Source organism: Medicago sativa, chromosome 5, assembly GCF_051527215.1.
Source record: "Medicago sativa cultivar Bolivia chromosome 5, Bolivia_mono, whole genome shotgun sequence".
Lineage (NCBI taxonomy): Eukaryota > Viridiplantae > Streptophyta > Magnoliopsida > Fabales > Fabaceae > Medicago > Medicago sativa.
The window spans coordinates 49,064,106-49,073,307 of NC_140753.1; the positions used below are offsets into that span (position 1 = coordinate 49,064,106).

Below are 9,202 nucleotides of genomic sequence, written 5' to 3' on the forward strand. Positions count from 1 at the left end.
AAGACAAAATGTGAAAGAATTTGAACTAATGGAGGTTATATAGAAAAAATAGCATAAAAATGAATGACATTGAAAGACTTGATTTTAAGATAAATGAATTAAACAAATGATATACAATCTCACTAAGAAGTCATAATGTTGGGGCTTCATGGGGAGCCTCGATCATCATATTAGGCTAAGAGCAATCACACAAGTGAGATTAATACCACATTTCACCTAAAATGTCTTATAAACATGTATTTGTGAATTCAGCACAACACAACTACATTTTGCCATTGTCAGATCCCACTACATATTAATAGTGAAGAAATTTGAAATAATATAGGTTGAATAAAAAAATAGCATCAAAATCAATGACATTCAAAAGCTAAAATTAAGGCGATCAAATGGAGCATGTTCAAAAAGGTGGGCTGGTGGTGGTTTAAAGGAGGGAGGTTTATGTTCATTCTTTTCAAATTAAATGAAAATAAACAGATAAGAAAAAATAATTTAAACATGAGAGAAGATAAGGGAAATAAAATAAGTATTATGTGTTTTATTTGTAAGAGTATAAGGAATAATGTGAGTTGCCAATAATCTTATAGGTCTGTCGAAGGAGTACGAGATTTTTAGGTAATTACTTTACCAAAAAATTAGATCTAATTAAAAAAACCTCACATTATTTTTAATGTCTAATAAGCATATATTTTGTCAACTCATCATATCACGTCTGCAATTTTCCACTCTCATTTGCCACCAATGACAAAAATTGAATGAATTTGAAATAATAGAGGTTGAATAAAAAAAATCACATGAAAGAGGAAGACATCAAAAAACTAAATTAAAAAATAAAATAAACAAATGACATCCAAAAATAAAAAATAAAATACAGTTCATCGTAATGCCGAGACTTTCAAGGGATGCTACATTGAATTTGATCATTACATTAGACTAAGAAAACCCACTTAAGTGAGTTTGACACCATATCTTCATCCTAAACCTTAAGACATTAGGTATATAGATCACATCACTTATGTGCCGCTCAACATACACTCTTACCTCCAATATGAAACTTTAACTCAGACTTGACACATTAACTTCTATCCCTCAAGTATGAGACTATCCACTTCAGGGATCTACCACTAGGAACTTCTTCTGCTTCCTCATAGTCAAATTGGGATATGATGCCATCGTTGAACCTTATGGGGTAGTCAACACTGGTGTGCATTTATCCATAGAACAAAGATCAACCGCACAAATGAAAATGATACTAGACTATGCTTGGCGCAGGTGTTCATACTAAAGAATAAACATTTAACTTACCAAAAATTGAGGCTTGATTAAAAAAAACACAACATTTAAAAGTGTCTAATAAACACGTATTTTGTTAACTCAACAAATCATATAAGAGTTTATCCATGATTAAATCCATCAAAAACCAAAAGTGAATTGATTTAAATTATTAGAGATTAATTAAAAAATATTGCATGAAAGTGAACAACATCTTAAACCTTAAATTTAATATAAAACTTAAAACATCTACTCTTATATTGGTCATCTTTTTTTTTTTTTAGCAGAAAGAGGTAGCAGGATGACTGCTAACCTCTAAACTTCATTAAGAAAAGAGAAAAAAATACAAAAAGAGACTTGATGCATCAACTATGAAACTTTATTGGTCATCTCACTTATATGTTTGTCAACATCTACTCTTGCATCAACTATGGAACTTTAAGTCAAAATTGACACATTAACATATTTCCCTTATGTGTGAGACTTGATGCATTTGTGATTTGGTGACATAGGCACAACATGGTAAAAAAGGTGGATTGATGGTGGTTTATGTAGGTTTATGTTCCCATATTTAATGAAAAGAGAGAAAGGAAATTAGAAAAGGAAAGAATATGAAAAAGCAATTTGAACATGAGAGAAATGATAAGGAAAAAAAAGTTTGTATTTTGTCTGTGGAGGTATTAGGAATAGAGTGAGTTATTGGTAATTTTATGGGTTAGTTGAAGAAATTGGAGATTTATGAGTAGTTTTTACCAAAAAAATAGATTCAATTAAAAAAGTCTCACATCATTTTAAAATGTCTCTTTGTCAACTCAACATAAAACATTTGTATTTTTCATTGTCAGATTCCACGAAAGACTAAAAGTGAAGGTGCAATAACAACCAACAACTTTTGTGGAGTTGTCTATAGAGATTCAATTTTTTAATTTTTTTTTTTTTATGTTTGTTGTAGATGCTGACACAACCTTCTTTTATTTTATTTGGGATTGGGACCAAGGCTACCATAAACAAGATTAAAGTTCAAAAGTGGATGTATTTGAAAGAACATAGGTTGAATAAAAGCAGTTGCATGAAAGTGAGTGTCATCCAAAAACTTTTATTTAATATAAAAAATTAAGCAAAGAACATCCAAAAACTAAGATAACAATTTATCATAATGTATGGAGCTCCGAGGGAGCCTGTAATGACTTGGATCATCACATTTGGCTAAGAGAAACCCCATAAGTGAGATTGACACCACATCTTCATCCAAAACCTTAAGACATTAGGTATGTTTGTCATTTAACTTATTTGTTGCTCAATATATACTCTTGCATCCAATGTAGAAGTTTTACTTACAAATGACACATTACCATCCCTCCCTTAAGTGTGAGATTCTTTGTGTCTATGATATGGTGAGATAGCAAAATAAGATAAGAGGAACAACATGGTAAAAAAATGTGAGTTGGTGGCTATTTCATAGAGGGGTGTCTTTGTTCCTTTCTTTAATGTGGAGATAGAAAGTAAATTAGAAAAAGAAAGAAGAGAAATGAATTTGAACAAGAGAGGAATGATAAGAAGTAAAACTAAGGAGAGTGTGTTTTATCTATGACAATATAATTAAGAGATTCAATTGTTGGTAATTTTATGAATTTATTTAAGGAATTGGAAATTACTGGGTAATTATGCTACCAAAATAATAGATTCATTAAAAATGTCGCATCAATTTAAAATGTCTAATAAACATGTATTTTGTCAACGTAGCATAACACATCTACATTTTTCCATTGTCAAATCATACCAAAGACCAAAAGTGAAGGAATTTAAAATAATAGAGGTTGAATAAAAAATTACTTGAAAGCGAATAACATCCTAAAACTAAAATTTAAGATAAAAATTAAACAAATGACACCCAAAAACTAACAAAACAAATCATTATAATGTTATGACTTCCATTGGAACCTACATTGGGTTGTATCATCATATTAGTCAAAGAGCAACAACACAAGGAGATCGACATCACTTCTTCACCCAAAGTCCTAAAGCATTAGGTATATGGATAATCTCCCTCATATGTTTCTCAACGTCTACTCTTGCATCCAATGTCAAATTTTAACTCATAATTGACAGATTAACATATCTCCATTAAGAGACTCTCCGTGTCTGTGATACACCACCAAGAAGCACTCCATCCGCCGTCCACAATGTTGAACCGGGATATGATACCACCTCTGGGCTTTATAGGGGAGTCAACATTGATGTGATTCGACACATTACAGAAAGAGAAACCACACAAGCGAGAACAATACCACATCTTCATCGAAAAATTGAAGACTAAAATATGAGTTTTATTAATTTATATGTTGTTCAACCTCCACTTTTTTATTCAATATTGAACTTTAACTGACACTTGATACATCAGAGCATTTTCTCCCTCAAATATGACGAAATTCTAGCCTGTGCTTGACACGGGTGTCCATTTGGGGGGTTTGACACTTGATCATGCATCGCTACTGTTTTGAGGCGTTTGACCGAACCATGCGCGATATAATGTCTTATGATGGCGTCGATAATACAGACAAACCATTTGGGGGTCTTTCTGTGGTTTTGGACGGTGATTTCAGACAAATTTTGCCAGTGATAAGAAAAGGATGCAGAAAAGACATACTTGCTTCATCCATCAACTCATCAATGTTGTGGAGTCACTGTAAGGTTCTCACACTTACAACAAATATGCGTTTACGTGCTTCAACCGTCCGTGTCGAGCAAGATGAGATAAGAAAGTTTGTCGATTGGATGCTTTCAATTGGAGATGGAATAGGATCCACCAACGAGAGTGGAAAAATTAACGTACCCATTCCTGATGAGTTGTTGATAAAAGATTCCTCTGATTTGTTGCATTCTCTGGTTGATTTTGTATATCCGAATTTTTTCGCAAAACATGAAGATCTCGGATTTTTTTCAAAGCGCGGGGGATACTTGCTCCCACGCTGGACGCAGTTGATCACGTAAACAAATTCCTTCTATCATTGGTTCCAGGAGACAAAAAGGAATATACCAGTTCTGACTCGGTTTGCAAATCAGACGAGAATAGTGAGGTACAAAGTGAATGGTTTACCACCAAATTCTTAAACAATATCAAGTTTTCCGGTATTCCAAACCACAAGTTGAGATTTAAAGTTGGATGTCGAGTTATGTTTATGAGGAACATTGACCAAGCAACTGAATTGTGCAATGTGACTAGGTTGATTGTAAACAATCTTGGGAAGAACTTTATCGGTGTAACTGTTATTACCAAAAAAATGCTGGTGAAAAAGTAATTATTCCAATATTAAACTTAGTTCCAGGTGATCTTGAACTGCCTTTCAAATTTACTACGAGACAGTTCCTGTTGGTTGTGTGTTTTGCAATGACAATAAATAAAAGTCAGGGTTAGTCGTTGTCTCATGTTGAAATCTATCTTTCCAGACCGGTTTTTACTCATGGACAGTTGTATGTCGCTGTGTCAAGAGTCACTTCCAAAAAGGGATTGAAAATGCTTATACTGGATGAAGAAAATCGCGTGTGTACTGAGACCACTAATGTTGTGTACCGTGATGTTTTTCGGAATGTTTAACCTGTCGTTCTTGATGACACAGGTGGGTATGTGTTTTTTTTCTTTTTTAAACTTTGTTGTAATATATATTTTTTATTTGGATATGAATTGGTTTTTTCTACTTGCAACCATTCTAATAGTTGCGTAAAGAAAGAGTAATGGATTGGACATGTAGATAAACTACAATTCTGGAACTAACAATTAAGATCACACTTCTTATTTCATTGTATAAAATGCAATGACATTTATTGTTGTGCAAAGAACAGGCCGAGTGATCAATTTGTTATAGGGACTCATATGTTATATGGAGTAATATTTTTGATCCTTTTTGACAATATTTTTGGTCTCATGTACCTTCAGGTGCTGTTTGCTTTAGGTGAGGTGATATCATTCAGATGTACACAGACTGACGTTAATGGAATTTCTATGGCATTGAAATATCATTTACCAATTGCAATAGGTGCAATGCCTTCTCTTCGACTCCAAAATTTGCCTGATACATTAAGGTGTGTATCTACTGACACTTCGGTTTTTCTATTATCTGGTAGAGCAACTTCAATATTCTCATACTCAGTTTAATTTTATTTATAATGTCAGTATCCTTCTGATCATTCTCATTTTTTCTAATGTAAGCCGTACTCTTTCAGTGACCATATAATCAACTATATACTCTACTTCATTTTTTTATACAATCTGCTATATATCCGTCTTTTTTTTTTCTTTGTTCTTTGGAGCGCCTATGTCTATGTGCATGCACATGACAGTTTTGTAGTCCTTTTTCAAGCCTTTTCTGTTGTGTTTTTATAATATGCTTAGTTAAAAAATGCGATAGATAGTTGGTGTCTTTGTCGTTGTTTGTTATACTTATTTGTTACACGATTGAATAATTACAAATTCGTGTTGGATGTTAAGATGAATCAAGTGTATGCACGATATTAACTTTGTATATATAAGGGTATCCACTATAGAAATCATGGAATTTGAAAGAAATTATATATAAGGGCATCTGATAGAGATGATTCGTTGGGTAGGGACAATTAATTGTATATGCAGCGGTAGGCCTCGAGACTCCAACACCCCCAGTTATATGCAGAACATAAAAAAAAAAAAGACTCACGTCTCCGTAATAAATTTTAGCCATCCATGTAAAATATTCCGGCATTAAATACTAATATTTCGACGTTGCATCCGTTAAATCATTCATGTTTAACAATATGAAAATCCAAATAACTACATACGCGTTGATAATTGTATATATAAGCAATCGAAAATACGATAACAATGCGTTCTATTTATATATTGTGTATAAAATAATGAATTTGTTATTTAATTAGATTTTATATAATAAAAAAAATAGTCGTAATTCTAGCCCGTGCTTGGCACGGGTTTCCAAGCTAGTGGACAATATTTCCAAATTCCAACTCATAACTACACCACAGGTCCCCTCAAAAAAACATTAGACCACCGCCTAGCATTCCAAATTATTTTGTACCGGTACCTTTGATTTTCACATTGATACCTTCATTAAACATTTTCCAAATTAATTTCCAATGCATTTATTTATAATTAATTAAGAAAGTGAAAAAAAAAAAAGTGAAAAATATTTCTCCCCTCAAAAAACAAAAAGAAAGTGAAAAAAATTGCCAAAAAAGAAAGAAAGTCAAACAAATGATTTCCAAAATCCCACCTTTTGCGCCCCTTAACAAAAAAATGGTATAATTCGTGAAAATCATCAATTTATAGAGTATCCACGGCACAATCATCATTTTTTTAATTAAGAAATTCATTAAATTGATAAAAAAAAAAACTGAAATTGAAATTAGTAAGGTTTTAGATAGTTCGATGGATTTTAGGTTGGGATTTTGTTCAAGAAACAAGAAAAGATAATTACTTTTTCTTGATATTTCCATGCCTTTTTTTTTTTCCAAAAGTTAAACTGGCTGAATATATTATAGGTTTGAGATAGTTGTTTGACTCAAAAAACAAAACATTTGAGATGGTTGAATTTTTCACTCTCAATTATGCGACAAAAATATAAAGATAAATACCTCCTCAAAAAAAAATAAAGAGTCTGACAAACACCTAGATAAAGAATATTTTACAGAGACAGGGATAAAAAATATTTTACAGAGACAGGTAGTAGTTTGATATATATTAATAGAGTTGAAAACTAATTTTAGAGTGACTTATATGATAAGAACCAATTGAGTGATTTAGTCCAAAAAAATATTAAGAAAAAAATATTTGAACTTTTTTTGAGGAAGAAAATATGAACTTTTTTTTTTGGTCATGAAAATATGAACTTTATTAACCATTAAAGATTTCCCTAAAAAAAATTAATCATTAAAGATTTTCTTTGAGGGAATCATTAAAGATTAAAGATTTTGAATTGTATGTTTTATTTTGGTCATGAAAATATGAACTTTATTAACCATTAAAGATTTCCCTAAAAAAAATTAATCATTAAAGATTTTTTTTGAAGAAATTATTAAAGATTTTGAATTATATGTTTTATATTTAAAGATTTAATATATCAGGAAAAACAAAATCGCTGAAGATATTGATCTATATCAATTATGGACCCTTTTTTTTTCTCTCATATCCCACATGATATATTTTTTTCCTAATTGTTTCAAAGTGGGAAACAATTACACATTCTTCCTTTTATAAATAAAGAAACGTATTCTTAGTTTTATTTGTTCCCAAAATCTCTCTTTTTTCTTTACAAGCTTTGAAACCTTTCATCGTCTTTACAAGCTTTGAAACCTTTCATCGTTCTTCCCACGATTCATTCATTCATGGATGATTACTATTGCTATGCATACCCAGATATTACTTACACCAACACACAAAATAATTCATCTTGCTCTAATGAAAAGTATTTCAATATAGAGTTTGATTACACAAACATGTATGTTTTGAGTGAGAAAAATTTTGAAACTTTTTCTGACACAAAGAGTTACAAGTTTTCAAATGTCTCTAAGGATCAATTAATGCAAGAAAGTACCATTGAATCATGGCTTTCTCAAATGGATGTTCCCGAAGATGCTTTTAGGTATGTTGTGGCAAATATTTTCAAATGTGCTCGGGATATGGTTAAGGGGGCCTATATGAATCGAAAGGTTCTTTCTATTCGAGTCGTTCTTAGCGTTACAAGGGCCAGTGAAGATGAAACTGATGATGAAGATGGCAATGATGAAGAAGTGGATGGTGATGAAGAAAATAATGGGTTGATTCCCGTGGCAAAGTCATGTATCGAGGAATTGGAGGTGGTGAAAGTTGAAAAAGTTGAAGAATGTGCTATTTGTTTCAACGATGTTATCGTTGGTGTCCTTATGCCGTGTTTATCACACACTTTTCATATGAAATGCATTCGTCGTTGGTTGAATAGAGGCAACTCTTGTCCTTTGTGTAGGTTTCAGTTGCCAACTAGAACAAGCAAATGAATGGTGACATGTTTTTGTTGCTTTGTTTAGTTTATTGTGGTATTTCAAAATGTGTTAATCTTTAAATAAGTTTGAGATATTATGTTTGTCATGTTTAATGGTAGTGTTTATTAAAGTTTAAGACTCTTGTTAATGGTGTGACCCCTATGTTTTGTGAATGAGGGCTTAAAAGTTTTTTCTTTTTCTTTTCAAATCACATCTAAATCACTCTTATTCAGAAAAGTGAAACTGACTCAATAGAGAAAAAAAGAAGAAGTTGGAGAATGTTTTGATTTGTGATTATTATTGAGAGTGAAAATGCAGGCAGCAAGGAAAGCAGTTGAGACCATTAAAGAAACAGCAGCCAACATTGGTGCATCTGCCAAGTCTGGCTTGGAGAAGACCAAAGCCACCGTCCAGGAAAAGAGTGAGAGGACGAGTGCAAGTGAGCATAATGCTAAAATGTTTGCAAGTGCTGCTGGTCACTTGACTGAGGGACACCCCCACACCACCACTGGCCCTGCCACTCAAACTGCTGCTGGATACTCCACCATTGGTGACTATGGATCTGTACAACCATTGGCCACTGACCACTCATCAACAATTCCCGGGCTTGGGCTTGGGCATGGGCATGGGAATGAAGAGGTTGTGATGGGCTCATAATGTTCATGTGCATGGAACTGCCCCCTGGGAACACAGAATTACACTAAATTATTTTTCTTTAATTTTTTTATATCCTTTTAGTAATGATGGTTGTTCTCTCTCATGAGTTTATAACATTTTTTATTACCTTGTATTATTTTTTAGATGCTACCACGCATTTGAGTTTATAGAGTTTCAGTTAATCCTATGTAATCATTTACTTTTTCCTAATTATGTAAATCCTTTCATCCTGACAATGGAGATACTGTACTGTAATATTATCCTGTTATTG

The 9,202-nt window shown here is 32.4% G+C and overlaps 1 pseudogene; it reads left to right on the forward strand.

The window, feature by feature from the left end:
• Positions 1–3,779: 3,779 nt before the first annotated feature.
• Positions 3,780–4,897, forward strand: LOC146922649 (uncharacterized; annotated as a pseudogene).
• Positions 4,898–9,202: the final 4,305 nt, after the last annotated feature.